At 45.0% G+C, this 23,390-nt stretch overlaps 1 protein-coding gene across 12 annotated transcripts in view; it reads right to left on the bottom strand.

Moving 5' to 3' along the window:
• The window catches only part of Cadps (calcium dependent secretion activator), a 440,161-nt gene that overhangs the window by 181,330 nt on the left and 235,441 nt on the right, over positions 1 to 23,390 (bottom strand). The gene's annotated exons all lie outside the window — the stretch shown is intronic.

Below are 23,390 nucleotides of genomic sequence, written 5' to 3'. Positions count from 1 at the left end.
ATAGGTGCGCCTTGGCAACGGGTCACTCTTCCCTCTCCCCAGGAGAGCGAATGCAGGGTGACTGTCACATCCAGTCCCAGCCCCCCAAAGCTGCCGGAGTGACAGAAAATGTTGATAACTTGGGAGGTGAATAGGAGGCAGATGCTCGGAAGTTGCCGTGGGCCTTCCCAGAGTGCCTTGCAGTTAGCGCCAGAGGAAGAGAGTTCCCCGTTGCAGCTCTCTTCTCCACAAACAGGAGCACCATTCACCAGCCTTTGGTCTCGGCTAACACCTGTCCTTACAGAGCGACTTCAGCAGCCACGGGGCCCAGGGGGGAGCTGCTCTAAGGATAAGTGGGAAACAGCACTGAGACGAGCTCTGGCACCAAGATGGTCTCTAAGACCGAAGGCCAGGAGTGAGGGGTGGTCCTTCCCCACTCAGACTCTGCCCCGGAAGAGAGCCTAGATTACCCAGTGTGGCGGTGGAGCCAGGGCTTGGCTCACACTGTGGAGCAGCTGTTCAGATGTGGTTTCCTAATTCACCTGTCGTCAAGCTTTGAGGCCCCGCCTCCATCCATGATGTAGCTGCAAACAGAGTATCTTGTGGACCTGTCACCATGTGTACTGAGCCTGCTCTACCCTTCCACATCACCCCGGGCACTGTTCCAAGGTACAGCCCTGACCCCTCCCTGTGCCCTGCCTCTCACGGGCTCCCTTCATGGGCCTCTTGCCTTTGCTACCTCTGTACTGCCTGTCAGCTGCACAGTCCTCTCAGGCGGCGACGTTCACTGCCTTTTTAGGGATGGCCTCAATGTCACCTTCAGAGAGAACGTGTCCTCTGATCTCACAGTCTAAGCTGGGACCAGGTACAAACATATCTTCAGCACAGCATCTCATTCTGCATTCAACCATCAGTGAATTGTGGGGAAACTGACCTACTCATGATTGCTGACTTGAGATTTTTCTTACATCCTCTTAACTCCACGAGCACAGGGCTCTCTTCATTTATATTGCACCCCTTACAACTTGGCATAGCGCTTCATACATAAAAGGCATGGAATAAAATATTTTTGAATGAATAAATAATATCAAATATATGTTCTTTTGCAGGGGCAGGGAATAGTACAGACAACAGCTTTTATTTACTGATTGTTTTTGCATTATGTAACCAATTTCCCATACTGTCAGGCATTTGCTAAAATCTGGTTTTAATGACTACAGTTTTACATTGTATAAATACATTGCAGTTTATGTAACTATTAGTCTATTACAGCAACTGAGTTGGATATAAGATACTTCAAGAATTTACCTTGATTGATATTTTCCTTGGGATGGAGACCTAGATGAGAGATGTTTCTGCATCAGGAAACACTTTTATCATTTATGTATACAGTGGTGAACATATTCAAAGTCTGCTTTACTTCATGTAAAGAGAGAGGCCACCCTACATCTGTTGTTGAATATAAACCAAACATGTCATTCTTACCTTGCACAGGGCATTGCTTCTTGCCTTTTTTCTGGCTTATTTTGTCATTATCATTTTATGAGTATTCTTTAAAAAGATTTACTTTTGTTCCATGTGTTTGAGTGCTTTGCCCAGATGTATGCATGTATACTGTCTATGTGCTTAGGTGTACATAAGCCAGAAGAGAAGATGAGATCTTCTGGAACTGAGTTAAGGGTGGCTGTGAGCTGCCATGTGAGTTCTGGGAAATAAACCTGGGTCATCTTCAGGAGCAGCAAGTGTTCTGAAAGGATGAGCGATCTCGTCAGGCCTCATGGGTATTTCTTTGACTCTTAGTGGGCTTCACATTTTACTCTGTGCTTATTGGCTGCTTTTATTTCTTCTTTCATAAAATTGTAGAAACATGACTGTTAGTCTCAATGTTGTACTTCAAGAAGCAAATTCCATGAATCTAAGAGGAACAGGACTTTAGGAGGAGTGGGCAGTGGATCACCAGAGTAATGTAAAGGAAGGACCGGAAGCCACTGGGGAGCCATAACAGCCACAAAAGCATCAGGGAGTGGAGACCAAGTGGGTGTGAGACAGAGCACAGAGAAATGTGCTTTAACCAAACAGCAAAGCCATACACATACAACCAGGAACTTCCAGCTGTGGTTACCTGCACCTTCATAAGGATCTGAGATGGGAGGATCTGTCCTAGCAAAGATGCCATGACGAAGTCTTGAACCAGAACATGACTGCTTAAATCCTGGCTGAGTTACACACAAACTGTAGGGTTTGGGGTGAGCTAACTAACACCCCCAGTATGTCCCTTGAATGTAAAGTGAGTTCACCTCACAGTAATTGTAATTATAACAGCTGAAGACTTGGGACATGATGAGACCCCAGTAAATCCTGGCTGTCTTTCCATTCCCAAAGTAAGAAACTGTATAGTAACAGTAGTACATCCCTATAAAGTGCCATCCACCCAACACACACTTAGTAAGCATCTCCTGCATCCTGGCTCCTCCAGTTCCACTAAATAACTAGGAAAACATTCACCTCAGTTGACATTTCCCAGGTGAGAAAAGTCAAGATATTGTCCATCCCTTTACAAAGTCCCAGGTCCCTTCCTTCCCACCTGATCGGACGCTACCTGCACTGCCGGGCCCAGCTTGTCCTGTGGTGCTTGTCAGAGAGCGTTCTGGGCTTCCTTAGCAGAGACTAGCTCTGTCTGCACTGACCACTGCTGCTGCCCCAGGAAACTCTGCTCAAAGGCCTGCTCTCCTCCTCCTCTCCTTCCTTTTCTGGACTGGGGATTGAACTAGGGTCTCACCCATGCTGGGAAAGTATTCTACTACTGAACTAGAGCCCAAATCCTCCCTTTACTTTTTATTTTGACACAGGTTTTCTCACTGATTTGCTCTGGCTGGCAATGAATTCATTTGTAGCTCACAGAGACCTTTAGCCCAGGGAAGTCTTTCCCGCTTCAGCCTTCCCAGGAGCCTGTACCACCCTGGGCAGCTGGGCCTGCCTTGGGTGCGGGGATTTCCTGGGCTGCTTAGTAGAAACCAACTCAGTTTGCCTGGGCTCCTGCTGCTACTCAAGGATGCCTTGTTCACAGATCTGTAAAATGATTCAGATTGAGGGACAGCATGGTACTTATGAGACCTAGAAGCTGGATAACTGGATGCAACTCAAGCCATTAGAGGTGACCACCTTCCTACGGGGAGTTTTGGCTCACATCAAGTCGTCAGGTCACAGCTGAACCCCAATTTATTTCTCAGACTTCAAAACAGTAACCTGGTCCACGGAAGCAGGCCAAAGAAGAGATTCTATCCTAAATGAAGACTAGCTCTATGATCTTCAGAGCAAAGTCACACAGACAGACAGAAAAGACACACACACACACACACACACACACACACACACACACACACACACCCCGTTAAAACATTTAAAATGGTGTGAAAACATCAAAGATTTTTTCTTTTCCTTAGCACTTCCTCCACTCCATTGCCGTGGGGGACTTCATTCCACATGCACCGTTACAGACAAAATCACCAAGAATCTGCAAGACAGTCACAGGAGAACACTAAAGCAACCGGGACCCTTCCTAAGCCAGAGGCCTCTGCAGACATTCTGTCCCAGGCCTCTGAAGCCAGCATGGAGTGAATCTCCCCTGGGCTGAGGAGCCTGGCTGGAGGACGGCTCTTCAGTATGGGCTGTCCTGCGTTGTTGACGGGAAACTCCTGTGCTGCCTGAAGGATTGGATTCAGTGAAGGCTACTGCCATCTCCCTCCTACCAAAAAGGCTTAATTCTCAGACCTTCCTACACCTCTACTCTGGAGAAATAAAAGTTATGAAAATGTCCACTCTTTGTCTTTCTCCAGCTCAGGCAAGAACTGGCTCCTTATCATAATTGGTGCCTGGACATTTCCGTGCTAGCCACAATGACTAGTTTAGAAGCATCATAAGTATTTGCATATTATCTTTTTTAAAAAAATGTGTCAACTATTCTGTGAAATGTCTACACTTATGAACCCACAGTTACAGATGAGGAAACTGAGGCACAGGGATTTGGTACTCAGGAGAAGTAAATGACAATCTAACTCTACCACTATTTCCCTTCCTTCCTTCCTTCATTCCACCACATACACTCTTGAGTGAGTTAACCAATTATCCCTGAAACTCCAGGGAAACTCCATTTTGAGACTGCTGGGATTCTGCGTCACCTTGAGCTCTAACTTTGGATGTATTTCCTATGTTGAATGTGTTTTCTACAACGCTGCATTTGACATACATACAAATTAGCCAGTGGAGATGCAGCAGAGACTTTGGTGTTCAGTGGGCCACGCATCAATAAGCAAATCTATTTCTCTTTGCTGTGTTTTCCCTGCCCTTTTCTCCTGCTGAGCGTCGACTATGGCTGCAAAGATGAAAACCTCCTTTAAAAGCTTCCCAGGACGGAACACAAGTGCACTTTGATTTGAAAAGACCAGGGGCTGATGAGATTTATCTCAAGCCAAGGTTGGGAAGGTTAACTGACTGACTTCTCTCTGCACACAGGGCAGATAAAATCCAATGGGTAAGCTGTCCTTTCTCTGTGATTCTATCACCAATGGCACCGTAGTTACCCTGTTCAGCTAGCTTACAAAACACTAACAGCCACCAATTCCAGAGGGCTTATGTTTACTCTGACCCTCTGCTCAGAGCTTTATACGGATCATCTCATTTAAGCCTTCTGACAGCAACACCCAGCTGCATCATAATTTTATAAATGGAGAAAGTCAGGTTTGAGGAGGTTAAGTAACTGGACCAGGACCTCAGCGCATCACCAACAGGGGACTCAAAGTTTCTGATCTCAAAACCCCAGTATTGAACCAGAGTCCTCTCCCTCTCAGGAACTTCTGATGCAGTTATGTCCCACATCTGCCTTCCTTGTTTGAGGATGAGCAGCATTTTCAGCAAATCCTACTTCCTGTATCAAGAACAGTGGCTGATACACAGTAAATCCTTAATTATTAGCCAGAAAGGGAGGGGTGACAGGATGTGAACCATCATGTCATAGGTTTGGGGGGCTGTGGAGATGAGACAGGAGGTAACCATGACTGTGGCAGCCTCTTGTACCTGGGCCTTGATCTCCTTCAGGAGATGGTAGTGTTTTGGAGCACAGTGACTCTGAATGCCCGTGATGTCTGGCAGCATGTAGAGCATGGCATAAGAGGGCTCTCCAGGAAGCATGGATGTTGGCAGGTCAAACAACGGTCGGCTCTCAAAGCCAAGGGCTGGAAGGAATGTGGATGCCAGTGACAACAAGGTTAGGAAGTGCCACAGGTTATAAATGGAGACTATAGAAAAGTTATCACCTCCAAATGTATAGTTGTACCTCCAAATGTGATTGTGTGTGTGGTGGGCCACCTGCATCTGTCCAATGTAAGAAGGCACAAGAGAGTAACTTGGAGGACACCAAGTTGATTAATGTCTAATCACCACAGCTAGGGACTGTGCTGAATTAGTCCTTCATTGGGGATGTCATCTGTAAGTATCTACCACAAGCAAATCACCACATCAGGTGCTTCTAGGTCCAGCATCAGTAGGACATCCCCAATGCTGCTAGGTCCAGCATCTATCAATAGGATATGGTCCAGCATGAGTAGGACATGGTCCAGCATCAGTAGGACATCCCCCATGCTGCTACATCCAGCATCGATCAGTAGGATATGGTCCAGCATCAGTAGGACATGGTCCAGCATCAGTAGGACATCCCCCATGCTGCTACATCCAGCATCGATCAGTAGGATATGGTTCAGCATCAGTAGAACATGGTCCAGCATCAGCAGAACATCTGCCATACTGCTAGGTTCAGTATCAATTAGTAGGACATGGTCCAGCATTGGTAGGACATCCCCCATGCTGCTAGGTCCAGCATCTATCAGTAGGACATGGTCCAGCATTGGTAGGACATCCCCCATGCTGCTAGGTCCAGCATCAATCAATAGGACATGGTCCAGCATTGATAGGACATCCCCCATGCTGTTAGGTCCAGCATCTATCAGTAGGACATGGTCCAGCATCAGTAGGACATGGTCCAGCATTGGTAGGACATCCCCCATGCTGCTAGGTCCAGCATCAATTAGTAGGACATGGTCCAGCATCAGTAGGACATGGCCCATGCTGCTATGTCCAGCATCAGTGAGTAGGATATTCCCCATATGTGCCTCTTTCTCCTGAGGGGAGCCCATATGCAGAAGTGATAGCACTTAAGAGTGTGACATATGGTTCCTCCTATAAATTAGGAATGGTACCAAGCCTAGAAGTATGAACAAAGACATTGAGATTCCACCTTATATCAGAGGCTAGAACCAGCAAAGAGCAGCCATTGAGGAAGTGGGGGTGGAGAACGCCTGTGTACTGTTGCTTGGCATGTAAGTCAGTATAGACCCCACAGAAACAAGCATCGAGCTTCCTCCAAACAAACACTGCATGACCCAGTGCGGCGCACCTGGGTGTACACCTGAGCAACCCCAAGTCCTCACTGCAGAGATTTGCACAACCCATGTTTACTGTACTGTTCAGAGTAGCCAAGATGTGGAATCAGCCTACATGGCCCATTAACACAATAAAGAAAATATGTGTACATACAGTGGGATTCTTGTCAGCCACAAGGTAGAATGAAATTATGTCACTTAGGGGAAAATGGATAGAACTGAGATTATCATGTAAAGTTTTCTCTCATATGCATAATACACGTGTGTGTGTGTGTGTGTGTGTGTGTGTGTGTGTGTGTGATGTGTGTGGTGTGTGTATGTGTGTGTGAGTGTGTGATGTGTGTATGTGTGTGTGAGTGTGTGGTGTGTGAGTGTGTGTGTGTGGTGTGTGTGTGTGGTGTGTGTGTTGGTGTGTGTGTGGTGTGTGTGAGTGTGTGGTATGTATGGTGTGTGTGTGGTGTGTATGGTGTGTGAGTGTGTGTGGTCTGAAGACACTGATGATGTTTGGACCAGAGTTACAAACCAAGGTGTAAGGAGAACTATGTTTCTCAGGGACATGGCACCACACTTAAGGGGCGTTTCCGCTATTTCGAAGATATTTTGATCACAGTCGCTGGGTCTGGTCTCTGCTGGCCCTGAATGGCTGGAGCAGGATGTTCAGTTTTGGATAAGGAGGGAGAATCCTTCTGGACCAGAGTACCCTGCAGCCTGCCTGACTTTCTATTGTTCCCACCTGATATTGGCAGACATAGAAAACCTGTTTGCAGTCAACTTGTGTGTGTGTGTGTGTGTGTGTGTGTGTGTGTGTGTGTGTGTGTGTGTGTGTGTGTCAAGAAAGTAGAAGAGGGGAGGAAAGATAAGAATCTAAATGGTGGGAGGGGAACAAGAGAGGATAAGGAGGAGAAGACACTACAACATGTATATATATGGGATCAGTTACATATATACATATATGATATATATATAATACACAGATATAAATATATGTATAAGTCAGTTGGGGAGGGTTAAAGGAGGATATAAGCAAAGTACAGGCATGTATACACACATACCACATATACATACAACACACACACAAATGCATGTACACAAGAATTACTGAAAATGTAAAACCATTCTGGGCTCATGAACTACACATAAGCAAGTGGGCAGCTGGAAGTGACACCCTGGCCATGGCTCTGCCGGCCGTTAGTGCATTGATTTATATATGTGATAAATAACAATTAAATCAAGGAGCAGTACTGACCCCAGAAGGTTAGTGGGGGGTTTACAGGAGATGACTAGTGCACATGAGGTGTTTAAGTCAATAGTGGGTACACAGAAGGCACCGAGCCCTCACTTCTGGGATCTAGGTCAAGGGCTGATAAGTCCTGACCTGTGGGCCACTTCCAGCTGCCCACTTGCTTATGTGTTGCACATGAGCACAGAATGGTTTCTACATTTTCAAGAAGTCTTGTGTGCATGCATATGTGTGTGTGGTGTGCACATGTGGTGTGTGTGCATGCACGCCCGTGTGTGTACGTGTGGAGGATAGGGGAAGAAGAATGTCCTATTCCGTCACTCTCTACCTTGTTCCCTTGAGACAGCCTCTTACTGAATCGGCTAGATGTTTTTCTGGTAGGCTGGCAAGCCAGCAAGTCCCAGCTGTCTTCCCAGCTCCACCCCTTCTCACCTTGCTGGGGTTTAGTACAGGGGTGTGGGGTTGGAGGAACGCTCAGCTTTTTACCTGGACCCAGATTCCGGTCCTCATGCTTACCTCGCAGGTGGTCTTCCCCACTGAACCATCTCCCTAGACTCAAGTCTCAGCTTTCTCATTTGTAAATGATTGAAAACAATGAAATAAGATTAATATTTTGCGATACATGGGGCTGCATTGAAATTTAAGTTTGAAGCATGGTGACAGTTTTATCAGCTTGTGCCTGTGCTCATTCACTAAGGTTGTCTGAGGCTGCCGCCGCACTGCAGTACCAGGCTTAAGTACACAGCCCACAAGTCTGCAGTACGTGCTGCCTGGTCCCTTACAGAAAAGCCAAGCCCTGTTATCAGTGGCAGAATTACCTGCTCAGCAATGGAACCATGTTTATCCTCATTAGTACCTTGAAGGTGCGTACCTAGCACACCTGCAAGGTCAACTCTAGATGCACGCTTGCCAGAACAGCTCAGCCCATGTGAGAAAATCTGCTGTCCTGCATTCCTCACAGAGCTCTTTGCAGCACTCCTAGTGTCCTGGAAAAATCAGGCTACAGAACTCAATGCATTTCAGACATGTGGTGCCCAAAAGCCGCTCCGAGATCTGCTTGAACCTGCTGACTCACTTGGTCACACTACATTATTACTAATATCTAGTAAGAAGCACGAGTAGCAGACAATTCATATTCCAGGGGCAGGGGTGACTCTAAAATCACAGCACATTATTTCTGCAAATGTACTGCAAGGGGCCACTGCTTTGAAAAAGGACACTTTGATCTAGGGAGAAAGCGAGTGCAGGGCGGGAGAGCTCTGGGCAAAGCAACCTCGTACTGAGTGTTTGCTGAGAGCATCTGCTCCATCTCAGCCACATCTCTGTTTACTATTTAAAGCCTCTTATTTGCAGAAGCCTCTTTGGACCATATGTTAACAACAAATGTTGCTAATCAAATACACAGAGTAATTTTCATTAGAATTTCCCCCCCACGAACAGCAACAACAAAAATCCACATTTGCCATAAAGGGAATATACCTCCCCAAATGACAGCAAACATCCACCAGGAACCTCTCTGATAACAGTAATATTTATGAACACATATGTAAACCAAGAACACACCCATGTAGGCATATAAAGACCCTTGGGGAACTGGATTTTCTGCAGGTCGGGGTGGGGGGTGGGGGTGGGGTGATGTCATTAGTTGCCATGGTGATGCTCAGCATAAGGCCATAATTCATGCCACAGAGATTGGATTTGCATTTATTCAAGGTGTATGGCTCATGTGAGCTGGGTGTTAAATCAGTGCAGCTCATAAAATTAACTGGGCTTTAACAAGAGAGGAGTGTCATTTTGAGGAATGAAAGTGCCCTGGTCCTGTTGCTAAGAGGGAATGTTAATAATTGCCTGGAGGCAACTGCATTAAACTCTTTTGGCCTGCCATTCAGCTGACTGTGTGATAATTTACTCCAAGCGAATCAATTGTGCCATCACAGTGTGTCTCATGCAGACTAATTGATAGGCTGCGAATTGGGGCCTTTGGAGTACTAGGAAAGCTAGGCAACTTCTTAATCTACCTAGAGGAGGCAAAAGTTCTGCAGACCAGGGTGCTGGGAGCTGGAAAGATGGAAACCTTTGTTCGCTTCCCTGGCATCTCCCTTTCAGGGCCTCCTCTCTCAGAATCTGAGATCCACCATATGCAAGCATTCATGTGAACTTGGCTGCTCACTTCTGTTCTTCTGAGACTTCCCTGACTTGGTCAGACTGCCAGCCACCCACACATCGTTCTTGTCTCATCCTTCAGACCTCCCATGTACAGTGTAAGTCTGCTCGCTGCTAGGAAGAAGAAAACAGGCAGGGAGGCTGGGAGTGCTGGGGGTGGGGATGGCAGGGGAGGCCTCCATAGATGAACTCCAGGGACAATACTCAGCAGCAGGGGTGACTTCTGGACTCATCTCTCTTGGTCTCTTTGGGCTAGACTGAAAGGAGCAAGGGCAAGGTGGCTGTTTGCTTCCTTCCCCTCAGAATTCCCAGCACCTCGCATAGTTCCCTCAAAGAAGGCAGAGTGGGATCACAGTCACTACTTTAAATCCTGCCCTTGTCCACATTTGTAAATATGTAGGTAAGATTCAAGAAGAGTGAAATCTAACAGTGCTTGGCAACCCATTGAAATCCTTTGGCATGGTTGATGGAGTAAGAAAATCAAAAAGATCTTAAGGGCAGAGGCCAAGCCCACCCTTCTCATTGTGGCATGCCAACATTTAGCTCTGTGCCAGTGCAGAGGGATCACTGAATTAAGACCCATTGGACCAAGGCTGCAGGAAATAGTACACAGAACACTGCAAATACAAGAGACCTCGCTAATGTTGTGACTCTAGCTGATTGTTTGCTTTACAATAGAAAGGGCACTGCTACTTTTGTTCAAAAAACAAGTGCCTGGGTATTTGATTTCTAGAGTTTCTTTTGTTTCCTTTCCAACTAAAGTTCTGTCTCTGCTACGGTTACATAGCTCCTCTTACATACCAAACAACTCTTCTCCATGGCAGAGGTTTGGCTTACGATGGGTTACATTCCAAAAAACGCTTTTGAAGCTGAAACTAATGTAAAATGAAAACACATTGAATATGTCAACTAGTGAAAGCCGCAGCTGAACAACAAATCAAGGGACTGGCTGGGCCAAAGGCTCATCAGTGCCCCCAGTGCCTTGGGCAAGGATTATGTAACACATCCATAGCCCAGGCACAGTGAACTGCCCCAACCAGAAGTGTTAGTTCTGCGTGCATACTGAATATTCACTGCTTGCACACCACCATAAAGTTGGAAACTGAGCCAACGCATCCTAACTTAGGGACTTTAGAATTCTGAGCATGGGAGCCACAGTTAGGAATTCCTGGTCTGGTAATTCCAACTTTCCTGTCCTGAGTTTGGTTCTAGTGTTTGCTCAGTCTCTTTATAAAAATGTTTTCAAAAATTTGTCTCTTAGTATACCTTGTAATTTCTTCTGGAAGCAAATTTTGGTTATGGACTGAGGACAAGGAACTCAGACCCTGGCCAAGCCCAAGGTAATTTCTGTTCTTAGCTGCCACCCCACCCTCCAAACAGTCCTCTGAAGCTGCCTGTTGGAATCTCCTAGTCAGGGTCAGTGGCTTGACCTGTAGCTGCATCTCCGTGCTGGATCTGAGAGGAGACACTACCTCCTTTGCTCAGTGCTTTCTCTTGTGAGGCTGAGAAGGATGCTTGAACTCCTCACATGCTACACTGGAAACCAGAAGGCCAACAGCCTGGAAATTATGAGACTGTCTCCAGCAGTGAGAACCTGTATTGAATTTCTTACTCCCTGAATGTGAACTCACAGCAAAGAACTTAGGTAGGTCAACAGAAAATCTAAATTCTGAAGGTTGGAGCAATGAACAGGTTAGTATAGGAAAAGAATGGCCATGGTCTAAATCACCAAAAGTGTCTATGCCATTGGCACTGAGGGCATCATCCTGCCAGTCCAGGGAACTCCTTTCTCACCATTACTTATCTGGCTTTCTCTAATCATCTGCTTGCTTTAAGTCCTTACAAAAAATGATGTGTTCCCTGAACAGCAGAGGCCAAGGGGACAGAAGGCATCATTCTGTCTCTGGGTGACTCAGACAGTCACCTCTGTATGCATTCCTAACACTGACTATTTTCCTAGGATGGCTTTTGTAACCTGAGCTAGTTATCTTGACTGCAGCCTGGGATTCTTAGAAATAACTGAGAGATTCCCCAGTGGCCACTCTGTGTCCTTTGAACGAGAATCTGCCTTAGGACTCCCTGCAGCATCCAGAAGACTCAAGACAATACGAAGCCCATTTCAGAATCAAGTTAGGCCAAAGTCTCCAGATGCCCTGGGCTCCTGGGAATTCCAAGTGCACCATAGGCCCTTGGCCAGCCAGGTTTACCTATAGCGAAGCAGGAAAGGCAGCGAGGAGAGACAGAGCCCCTGAACCTCTTCAGCTCAGGTCTTATGTACGAATGAGGTGTATCAGGGGAGAACTACATGGCCAGAAGGTCCTATTTCTATAACGAAAAAGACAAATACATTAACCTCAACCTTCAGTTTTCACATCTGAGAAATGGAGACATTAACATGTCCCTTGGCTTCCCTATCTGCTAGTTCCACCGCTACATGAGAGAAATGCTCAGTACATATATATGTAAATGGTCATGCACACAAGTATAAACAAAAGGTCATGGTTACAGGTGGGTTATCTGTATCTAGGGAATACAGGACCAAGAGTGCAGGGTCTGGAGTCTGGCAGCCTGGGTCCATACTCAGTGCTCTCATTCTCTTGCACCGTCTACTTTCCTTCCCTGTTGTATGAATGACTTTCCTTCACTGTGACGAAATGCCTGAATCACAGAACTCAGAGGAAAAGAGGATTTATTTTGGCTCCTGGTATCAGGGGGTCACTCTATGACTGTTTTATCCTGTGCATTGGACAGGACAGCACGGTGCAGGAACGTGTGGCAAAGGAGCCACACTTCATGGAAAAGAGAAAAGATGGAAGAGAAGGAGGGGGGAAGGGGAGGGGAAGGGGAGGTAGGTACAAGGAGAGAGGGAGGGAGGGAGGGAGGGAGGAAGGGAGAGAGAGAGAGAGAGAGAGAGAACATGAACCCAAAGACCTACTTCCTCCAGACAGGTCCTGTTTACCAAAGTTTCTAGAACTTGTCAACACAGAACCAGCAGCAGGAAATGAGCATTTAGCACACAGCTTGTAGGGGGATTCACATTTATGCTATAACATTGGTAAAACACTGTTTATGGAGTGTCTCTCTCAGTGTTCTCCTGTTATGATTAGATCAGAAAATGTTTCCCAGGTTTATTCTCAATGATTCTCATTGACAAAGACTGTGGTGATAGTCATTTAGTGGTATCTCAAAAATGCAGAGTAAGTACGCACATGTACTAGGTAGCAAGAGCGTCAGAGCACCAGGTATGAACTGACCTTACAGATGTTCCCAAAGCATTTGGACTTTGGTTTCTCTCCGAGCAAACTGAAATTGGGGTTAGAATTTACATTTTGAATTTTTAGCAGTAAAAGCGAGAGAGTGAGTCTAAGAACCCACTGTCCTCTCCTACCATGTCAGCCTCTGAGCACCCGGAACACTTCCTTCCACCACACCCCTCTTACCTCCCTTTGGTGGGCTTTCTGAAATGGTCTAGGGTAGATCAAGACTACTGCCCAGTGAAATTTGTCCTCTTTTGCCTTCTCCCAGAGACAGTCTTCCTTCCTGCACTGAATGTCAGCTTTCTCCACCTGGCTGTTCCTCTGTTCTCTTTCTAGCTAAAGTACACATCCCTCATTTGACCTTGTCATTACCCGTGTTGGCTGTTTTTGGCCAGTAGAGCATCAGCAGATCTTTAGATGGACTTGAAATCTGGGTTTGTTCTTCTGTGCCCATTGCCACCATCCACAAAGCTTCCTCCAGACAGCCACTGTCCCTACAGACTTGATTTAGAAAGGACTATTTAGAGAAAATTTGGGCTCAACAGAAAGCAAGGGCCAAAGCCAGCCAGGCCCACAGCTTGAAGCAGCACAATCCAGCTGAGACTACCCTGCATCAACCAACCTCAACTAATTAAAAATTAAGTGAATGAGGATAATGACTATATCTTTGCAGGTGGTTCGTGACATAGAAACAGCTAATTGACACAGCCCTTTATCTAACACTTAACCACAATGTCCTGTGTGCTGGTAATCTTATGTCAATTTGACACAAGCTAGAGTTATCTGAAAGGAGGGGACCTCAATTGAAAAAATGCCTCCGTAAGTTCTGGCTGTAGGTTATTTTCTTAGTTAGTGCTTGATGGGGGTGGGCCCAGCCCATGGTGGGTGGTACGATCCCTGGGCTGGTGGTCCTGGATTCTACCAGAAAACAGGCTGAGTAAGCCACAGGGATCAAGCCAGTAAGCAGCACCCCCCACCCCCATGGCTCTGAGTTCCTGCCCTGCTTGAGTTCCTGTCCTGACTTCCTTTGATGAAGAACTGTGATGTGGGAGCATAAGCCAAATAAACCCTTTCCTCTCCAAATCGCGCTGGTTGTGATGTTTCATCATAGCAATAGAAACCCTAACTAAGAGATTCTATTTCTGTTCCATGCTCTGTAGATTGGTCTAGGTTGCCTCTATGAGAAAAACACATCCCACAGAAACCAGACATGTCATAGGCTCCCTCCACTGCTATACAAATCTCTTGCATTCATTCAAGGAACATCCTCATAACAACATTGTTAGATTAAAAATGACCTGCCTTTTTTGTAAGCATCAACATGGTAGAGTCTACTGTGGTGTGAGAACTGAACTGCAGCCTGGCTACCCAGCTACAGCTGCCTCAAGTACTACAGTGGTTCCCTAATGAGCAAGTGTATTGACACTTGCCAGGGCTAAGGCAGCAACTATGGTCTTTCAAGCCTCCAGGGTCCAGAGCTCACATAGGGGCCTAACCACAGCAAAGACATTTTTGACTAAACCTCCTATATGCAAGCAATAAGCACAAAGCCAACTTCAACATCACTCAAGTGGCCTTGTCTAAGTAGAGGCTCAAGTAGAGGTAGATGCATAGAGATGCTCCCAGGAGGTACAGAAATTGTCATTCAGAGCTTTGGCTGAGCTCCAAACATCCTGTCCCACCTCATGAGACCTCCAAGGTGCCTTTGATAGAGGGGATTATTGGAGTCAACAAGATAACAAGAGTCAACAAACATTGCTCATGAAAACTCTCAATATCAATGATCTTAATTCATCAGTAAAAAGACACAGACTAACAGATTTGATACCAAAACCAGGATCTATCCGTCTGATGCATTCAAGAAACACACCATAACATCAACTACAGACACCACCTAAGGATGGAAAAAGATATCTCACACAAATGGAAACAAGAAGCAAGCCAGTGTAGCCATTTTAATATCCAGCAAAATAGACTTCAAGGTACATGTCTCAGCTGGTCAAGGTTAACCAAAGTTGGGCTTGATTTATGGAATGCAGGAAAACCCCAGATTATGCCTTGTCTAGAAAATAGAGCAGAGTGTGCTGTCCGGCTTCATGTCACTTTCTGTCTCACAATATTGTGACCAACACTTACGAGGAGGGAGAGAGAGAGAGTGGTCATTTGTTGGGAATCTCTGCCACTAGTGTTTTATAGCCTTCTCACATAATTTTCAGGCTATAAAACCCACTCTATGACCTTCTGACCACTGGCCCATGGCTTTACCTTTTTTCTTGTACACCATTCTATGCCATTTTCCCATTACACTCCAGCTTCCTCTCCCCTAAGGAATCTATGCGCCCCCCCCCCAATTAATGCTCTTCTCTCCAACTTTACTACTATGGCTTAAACTCCTGGCAGTCAGTTCATTATGAACACAATAAAATCAAGTTTATTTATCCCATCAATCATCCAAGAAAACTCATAGAACTATAGTCATTAGTTTCATCTCTTTAAGCAGAGGATGATAATTTTATTACCCATTATGAACGTGTATACATTTTTATGAATTATTTGCATCATTAAAAATTTAATATGTATCTAGCACGAGAATTCAGAGCTGTTTAGGTACTTTTTGCGCCTCCTTCTGCTTGTGTCAGCCACAAGTGCTAGTGATGTTTAGCGTGTTGAAGAATTTTTCTTCTTTTTTACACAAGGTAGCATAAAATAAAGCTATGTCTAGGAATGAGGGAACAAGAAAAAAACCTGCCAAGGTTTTCTAGTGAGTGGGGCAAGTGATAACATAGTCTTTCTATGGCAATGGGATTGAGGAACGATCTGAAAGTTGGACTTTGAATTCATCATTTTTTATGAGGAATCATGTTGCAATTGGAAGGTCATGTCTAAGGGCCTTGGTTTGATTAGTCTATAGTGATGGATCATGTTATAGTGTGTCTGAGATGGGATTCTGCATTTGTGCATTATATTAACAAAAACTATGTCCCACAGATAGACTTCAGCACCACACACATCAGCTTTTGACTCCCTACAAAAACTCAGTGTTGTAAGTCTGATTGCTCTTTTACAAGCTGATGAACATTTCTCAGTTTTGAATATTATAGATTATTATAACATGTGGTCTGTATTGTTATGATGTCCAAATTTTATTTAAGTGGAGTAAATTTGGACACATTTTATAAGAAAAATGTGTATTTTACTTAAAAGTTCCTTTAATGCCAAAAAAAGAAAAATCATACAGAAAAAAGTGAGCCAGTAAGTAGCATTCCTTCATGGCTTCTACTTACTGGCTTAGAGGCCATGCTGGAGGGAAGGCTCGGGGACAAGATAGCTGCAGGGTTGCTCCAGGGACAGCTTAGAACAGGGACAGTGCCTGAGGGGCCCCCTCAACCATGGTATCTCCTGGCATTGTGAGAATGTATTTCTCTCTCTCTTTTTTGGTTCTGAGATGGGAGCTTTCCATGCAACTTAGACCACTCTTTCCTATATTCAGTCCTTCACTGATTGAACAGACATCCTTTCAATTTTGTATTGATACCCTGGTAACCTTGGAAAAGATATACGATTACATTCTCAAGAAACATGAGTGGATAGTCTACCATTTATAAGCCACATGATGAGACCGATGAGATTTAGAGGCATATGGCCAGATTTAGAGGTACTGCATTATGTTTCTTTCTTAAGTTTATTTGAGAAACTGAGTAATCAGCTGAACAATTCAATCACTGCACAGAGGACCTAACCAGTTTAATATAGTTCCAGAGACGTCCCAAGGCTGCCTCCAATGAGCTGATAAATGAATGGTTGAGATAATGAGCACCGCCGTTCAGAGGCGAGCAATAGTGGTGGTGCTGTGGGAATCCATCACTGTGAGACAACTCAGATGGGTGGTGAGGATGGATACAATGGAGGCAATGGGAACGGGATGGGCATCTCACTAGACGACGGGTAACGGACGTGTTCTGGGAAGCCACTGGGCATCCTGCAGGATTCTCCCTTTGCTTTTAGGATAAATCTTAAGCTTTGAACTCACGTTTTGAACCACTAAACACATATCAAGCACTTCCCATACTTGGAGTTATTACAGATATGGTTGCTGCTCTTATGGAACATCTAGGCTGTTACAGAAGCTCCCGAATGGACTAAGCGTGCACTATCAGATTGATGAAAGGAAAAAAGAGGAGCTATTCATCCACCATAGAAGGTGGATAAATATATGAGGGGAAAAAAACACTCAACATCCTTAGACATTAAGAACAAGCCGGGCGGTGGTGGCGCACGCCTTTAATACCAGCACTCGGGAGGCAGAACTAGGCAGATCTCTGTGAGTTTGAGGCCAGCCTGGGCTACCAAGTGAGTTCCAGGAAAGGTGCAAAGCTACACAGAGAAACCCTGTCTTGAAAAACCAAAAAAAAAAAAAAAAAAAACATGAAAAACAAAACTACGTTGAGATTCCATCTCACTCCAGCAGGATGGTCACTATCAAGGAAAGAAACCACGTTCTGAGAATGAGGGGAGAAAGGCACCGAGTACAGTAATGGTATGAAGGTAGCTTCTTCAGGCAGCATGGAAAAGAATATAACTCTTCAAAAGACTAAACTCAGAACTACTGCTCCCGAATAAAGCCTGGCAGTCTAAGCTAACATAAGACAGGTACTCAAACCCTCAAGATGCTACCAACATATAGATTCAACCTAGGTGTCCATCAGCAGATAGATGAATAAAGAACATGTATCAACACACCCACCACCACCACCACCACCACCACCACCACACACACACACACACACACACACACACACACATACAGTTATATAATTTGTAGAAAATGGACATAACTAGAGGCCAACATATTAAGTGAAAAAGTCAGACTCAGAAAGCCAAATATGTTTTCACTGATATACAGACTCGAGATTTAAAAACGTATATTAGACAATAGGTTAACAATAAAAGGGAGACTCTTTAGGAAGAGAAAGTAGACTGGTAGGAAGGCATGGACAGAGAGACAAGGGAGGTTAATGTATGGGTGTCAATATGAGCAAAATACATGATACACATTTATGAAAATGTCATAATGAAATCTCTCACTGTGTACAACGAATGCATGCTGTATAACAAAAGAAGTGTAAGATGTGGGAGCCTGAAACACAGAAGGAAAGGCAAGGCTGCTTAGGACCCCTGTGATAGCACAGACATCTGTGTCAACTGCATGTTCAGAGAAGTGTTGGTGGTTGTGGTGCTGGATACAGGGCAGAGATCTGCAGGTCTGTGAGGATGGATGAGCCACCAGTGGCCAGGCAGTTGACCCAGGGGAACAGAATAAAGTAGGCCAAGTTCATGGACATCTGCTGCTGCCTGCTCTACATTCTTGTGGGCACAGCATCCCAATGCTTCCTTGGGAATCACCTCTCCTTACTTTGGTCCGTGTATGTTTTAGGTACAGATGATCCCATTCCTGGACTGAAAGCTGGATATTTTTGACAGTGTATTTTGTAGGTTCCTGACTCACTTCATTCAATAAGACCAAGCACAAAATGTTTGAAATTAGGGGGCAGGAAAGCATTTCTGTTGGAATCACTACATCATCAAATATAATCCATGAAGTGCTAGCAGCAGCCATCTTGCTTCCAAAGGAGAGAACGAGGAATCGGGAGAACAGAGCTTAGAGGTGAGTGAGAAGCTTTAGATGGCATTGATGGGTTGCACAGATGCAGCTATGCCTGTGGTCTGTGGTGGCCAGTCACGTGGACTGATGGGATCTTTCATTTACAGCAGGCAAGGGCTGCAGATGAGAGAAGAAGCCTTAGCAAGGCAGAGCTCTCTATTTCTTCACTGTTCCCTCCTACTCCGTTCATTCCTTCCACTCTTGCACGCGCCCTTCCTTAAGGTGTCTACTGTGAGATTATGCACATACAGCACAGCTAGAATTGCTAAATGATTTGGATATTTCCGTCTTTCTTTTTTTAAAAAAAGAGTCATTTGCTATTATAGTGTGTGTGTGTGTGTGTGTGTGTGTGTGTGTGTGTGTGTGTGTGTGTGTCATGGTGAGTATGTGTGGTCGGAGGATCATTTTCAAGAGTTGGTTCTCTCCTTCCACCAAGTATTGATCTCAAGTCACCAGGTTTGTGTGGCACGTGCTTTTATCTCTAAGCCATCTCACTGGCCCTGAACTTTTCTTAAAAAATAGTAATTAAGCCTTGTCTCTACTGACTTCTTTTAGGCTCATCATAGAGCAGAAACTATTTGGAAAATGTGATTTTCCCCCTAGTATTTGCTCAGCTCATTTACTGGTATGTAACAAACTACCATACTATCCAGATACTTCAGACTTTGCAAAGGAAGGGCCCCTGCTTTCATCAGGTAATATTTTACAATGATGGGCAAGAATCTACTATTCCTGAAATGCAGATGACTGAGGATGGTTTAGCCTGAGAACTAACAAACTAAGGTCTTTGAGCAAAAATCTGTTTGGTTGTCTGGCTTTGTTAAATACATTTTTTTTTTTTCTGCAGCACATCCATGCCTATTCACTTACACTCATCTGCAGATAAGGTCACACTGCAACTGTAGGTGAGTAGTTATGATAAACAACACTTGGTCTAATAAACCGAAGCATTTCCAACCTTTTACAGAAAAGTCCAAAGAACGGCCCTCCATTCTATAGACTTAATAATTTAAGTAAGATCTGTATTTCTATATAGAGATATCTGCTGCATAAGTTAAATCACATTTTAGTTCATTTCTTCTTAATGACAGGGTGAATAATGGGCAAACTTGAATTCTGAAGAGCCTAATGGTTTCTAGAAAATTTGACCCACTAGAGCATATGCAATTTATTAAAGAAACTCCTGCACATCTTTTCAGACCACAAGTAACAGCAATATTTCAGAATGTGTCATTCAGTAAGCTGCCCAGAGAGAAAGATGCTTCTGGATAAACCTGAGACCCATCAGCCCTCCAGAGTGGCCTGTGTTAGACCTGTCTCCTGTTGATGGAAATGGGAAATGAGGACAGAGGTAAACAGAGCTACCATGTGATCACGATCCAGCAGACTGCTCTTGGCTCTATCAGAGCAAATTCAAGTCAGCACACCACACAACTACCTACACAGCGATGGTCACAGTGGCAGCAGCTGCAGGAGCGAGGTTATGGACTCTGCCCATGTTCTTGTCAATGGATGAACAGACAAAGAAATGCCACACACAGATACAACGGCATTTGAGCCAGCCGTCAAGATGAACACAATTATGTCATTTTTCAGGAAACTGGGTGGAATAAAGCATCTTAAGTGAAATGACCCCCACCCCAAGTGACAAATATCATAGAAGTTTACACACACACACACACACACACACACACACACACACACACACACACACACACACACACACAAACTGAAATCATGTCATTTGCCTTGCCAGAAGATGTTTGCAGTTGGAGATCACAATGATAAGCAAAATAAACCAGACTCAGAAGAAGACAAATATCATGTTTTCTCTCATTTACAGAATCTAATTTTTTAAAAACGGATATGGAAGAGAGCAGCCAATTAGGGCAAAGTGAGGAAGGGAGCAGTGTAGTGCAAGGAGGCGGAACGCGATGGGACGGCAGGTGTAAAAACATCCAAGTGGGGCTTTTAGGATAATTCAGACTGATGCTAAGAGAAAGGAAACACTGTATCTTTATTGTGATACTTTCCCAGACAAGGCTTTCTCGAATACCTGCCACTCCTCTGCCTGCCATCAAAGAGCAGCCCTGTCACTGTGCGAACGTGTCTCCCCAAGATTCTTGTGCTGGAGCTGTAATTCCCAAATAGAGCTTTAACAGTACTTGGAGGCGAGGCTTTTGGGGGATAGTTAGGATTTGGTGAGGTCATGTGGTGGGGCTCATATTATGTCATTAGTGGTAGCTTTTTAATTGTTTGTTTGAGACAGGGTCTCCCCATATGTCTCCCAGCTGGCCTCAGACTTCAGTTCTGCCTCAGGGGGTACCACCCTGGTTGGCTCATTGGTGGCTTTTTAAGGAGAGGGAGAGACTCAAGCTAGCATGTTGGTTCTATGTCGTCATGGATGTGCTCTGCTGTGCTGCCCCAAGGCTGAGACCCAAGCAAGTTCCATGTCTTTCTTAATCACGTGGAATCAGACCTCTCTCCACAGCAGCAGAATCTAGGTGGTAAGAGCAGTGTTGGGGGCAGCTCGTGCCTACAGTTTTTGGCCCTAGCATCCCCCAGTTTTAACTGTGCAGTTTCTAAGAGCCATAAAGACACTTGGATGTGCATCTTGTTGACACCTTTGTTTCCCCACTCATGATGATATTTTCCCAAGTGGCTATTCTGTGTTTTACTCCCTTCTCCCTGGTGATCTCTCTTTGGTGGGGGGCTTCATGGGAACCCATCCCCACATCACTCATGGAAAGAGGCTGTTGCAGGCTGCTCCTCCCGGTTTGAGGTGGTGAATATGGATCATTCTGTTGGCTTGGTTTGTTTGGTGTATTCATGGGTAGACAGCCTGTTCTGCCTGCTTGGAACATTGCATTTGTTTTCAATGTAAAAAGAATACTTATTATTTATTGGGACTAGTGATCTTTTTTTCTCTTGTGGGACTGAGACATATTCCTATTATTATGTTTTATCTAACCCCACTGGAAAGAAAACTACTTATCCAGACAAATCCAGACCCTCCTTTTCTCAGGACAAGATGTCAAACAGGTATAAAAGACCAGTTGCATACCAACACTGATGGAGGTCTGTGGTGATATATTGTGTACCCAAATAAAGCTTACCTAGGGATCAGAGGACAGAGACAGCTACTTAATTAGACATAGAGGTTAGACAATGGTGGCACATGCCTTTAATCCTACCACTTGGGAGGCAGAGATCCGTCTGGATCTCTATGAGTTCAAGGCCACACTGGGCTACATGAGAGAAACAGAACCAGGAAGTGGTGATACATGCCTTTAATCCCAGGATGTAATATAGCAGGACTCAGAAAGGTATATAAGGCATGAGGAAACAGGAACTCGCTCTCTTGAGGCCCAGCATTTTGTAGAGGTAAGCTATCGCTGGCTGTTCTGCTTCTCTGATCTTTCAGCTTTCACCCCAATATCTGGCTCTGGTTTTTTTTTTATTATAAGAACTTTTAAGATTCATGTTACAGAGGTCCATGTGTTAGCACTGTGCCAAGTATGTTTCCTATCAGATCTTATTAATCCAGCAGTGCAGGGTGGAGCTTTCACTCCTGTTCTGGGGATATTGAGACTTGGTGTCTAAGTAACTTGATTAAAGGCATTCACCCAACAACATCTAAGACAAGGATTATAACATATAGCAGTTTTCAGCAGTCAGCAGTCTAGGAGCTATTTTGAACATGTCACTATATTGTTTAAACTTTCTGACAAACTTATAGAGTAGAAATTAATACTCCTTCCATATTATAGACCTGGAAACCGAGGTTCAAAAAAGTTAGAGAAGGGATTACAGAAATTGGATTTCAGGCCCAGACTGGTTTGACTTTAGAGTGAGTTTTGTGAAGGCCATGTTCATGTAGCTACGCTCCTACTTATTAGGAGTCACTCCCTTTGAGAGCCGCTTCTCTGTGCTCCAGTCAGAGCTGCCTCCCGTCACTGTTGGAATGTGCTTCTGGACTGATCTCTCAGCTGTGGGCTTGGCCAGAACCCCTTACCTCCTGCATGGATTCCAGACCAGGGGAGAAGCATGCCTCCCATTGCCTCTCACAGGATGCAGGCAGTGGACTGGAAGGAGTGATGGGCTGAGAAGGCGGAGGTATGGGTTTGAGGCCCATGTCTACTTCTGTGATGCCAAGTCTGTCTGTCCTTCTTGGTTTTCCCAGTGCTCAACATGAACAAGCACACCCTTCGGCCCAGCAACTTCCTTTCTGTCATTGGATCTCCATCCAAGGCATTGCAGATTTTCCAACAGTGTGGATGAGGGAAAAGTCTAGACAAAGCCACAGGGGTAGGGGAATCACAAATGCCTCTAGGAAGTGAACTCTCAGTGTTGCATTCTGGGAGCTGCCTATTCCTGTTGTTTAAGGGGAAGCATTGTTGCTGAAGACAACTGCGGACAGGAAGTAGAGCTGTAGTTACCACAGAGGCAGACCAGAACACCAGTCTCAAAGCACCGAAGTTCTTCCCCAATTCTCCCTCTCAGTCTCAACGGTGACCTCATCCTCTCTGGATGCCGAGTTCTGCTCCTCAGACTGCTCTTCCCATTGGTAATAGCGCTTCACTTTTATGTAAGTCTCACTCCTCCACACTGCATCTTTCTGGAAAATTCCAGCCCTTATTCACCTCTCTGGTAGT

The sequence above is a fragment of the Peromyscus maniculatus genome, chromosome 9 (genome assembly GCF_049852395.1).
Source record: "Peromyscus maniculatus bairdii isolate BWxNUB_F1_BW_parent chromosome 9, HU_Pman_BW_mat_3.1, whole genome shotgun sequence".
In the NCBI taxonomy this organism is placed as follows: Eukaryota; Metazoa; Chordata; class Mammalia; order Rodentia; family Cricetidae; genus Peromyscus; species Peromyscus maniculatus.
The sequence above is the reverse complement of the archived record's forward strand: the minus strand, read 5'-3'. Positions and strand labels throughout refer to the sequence as shown.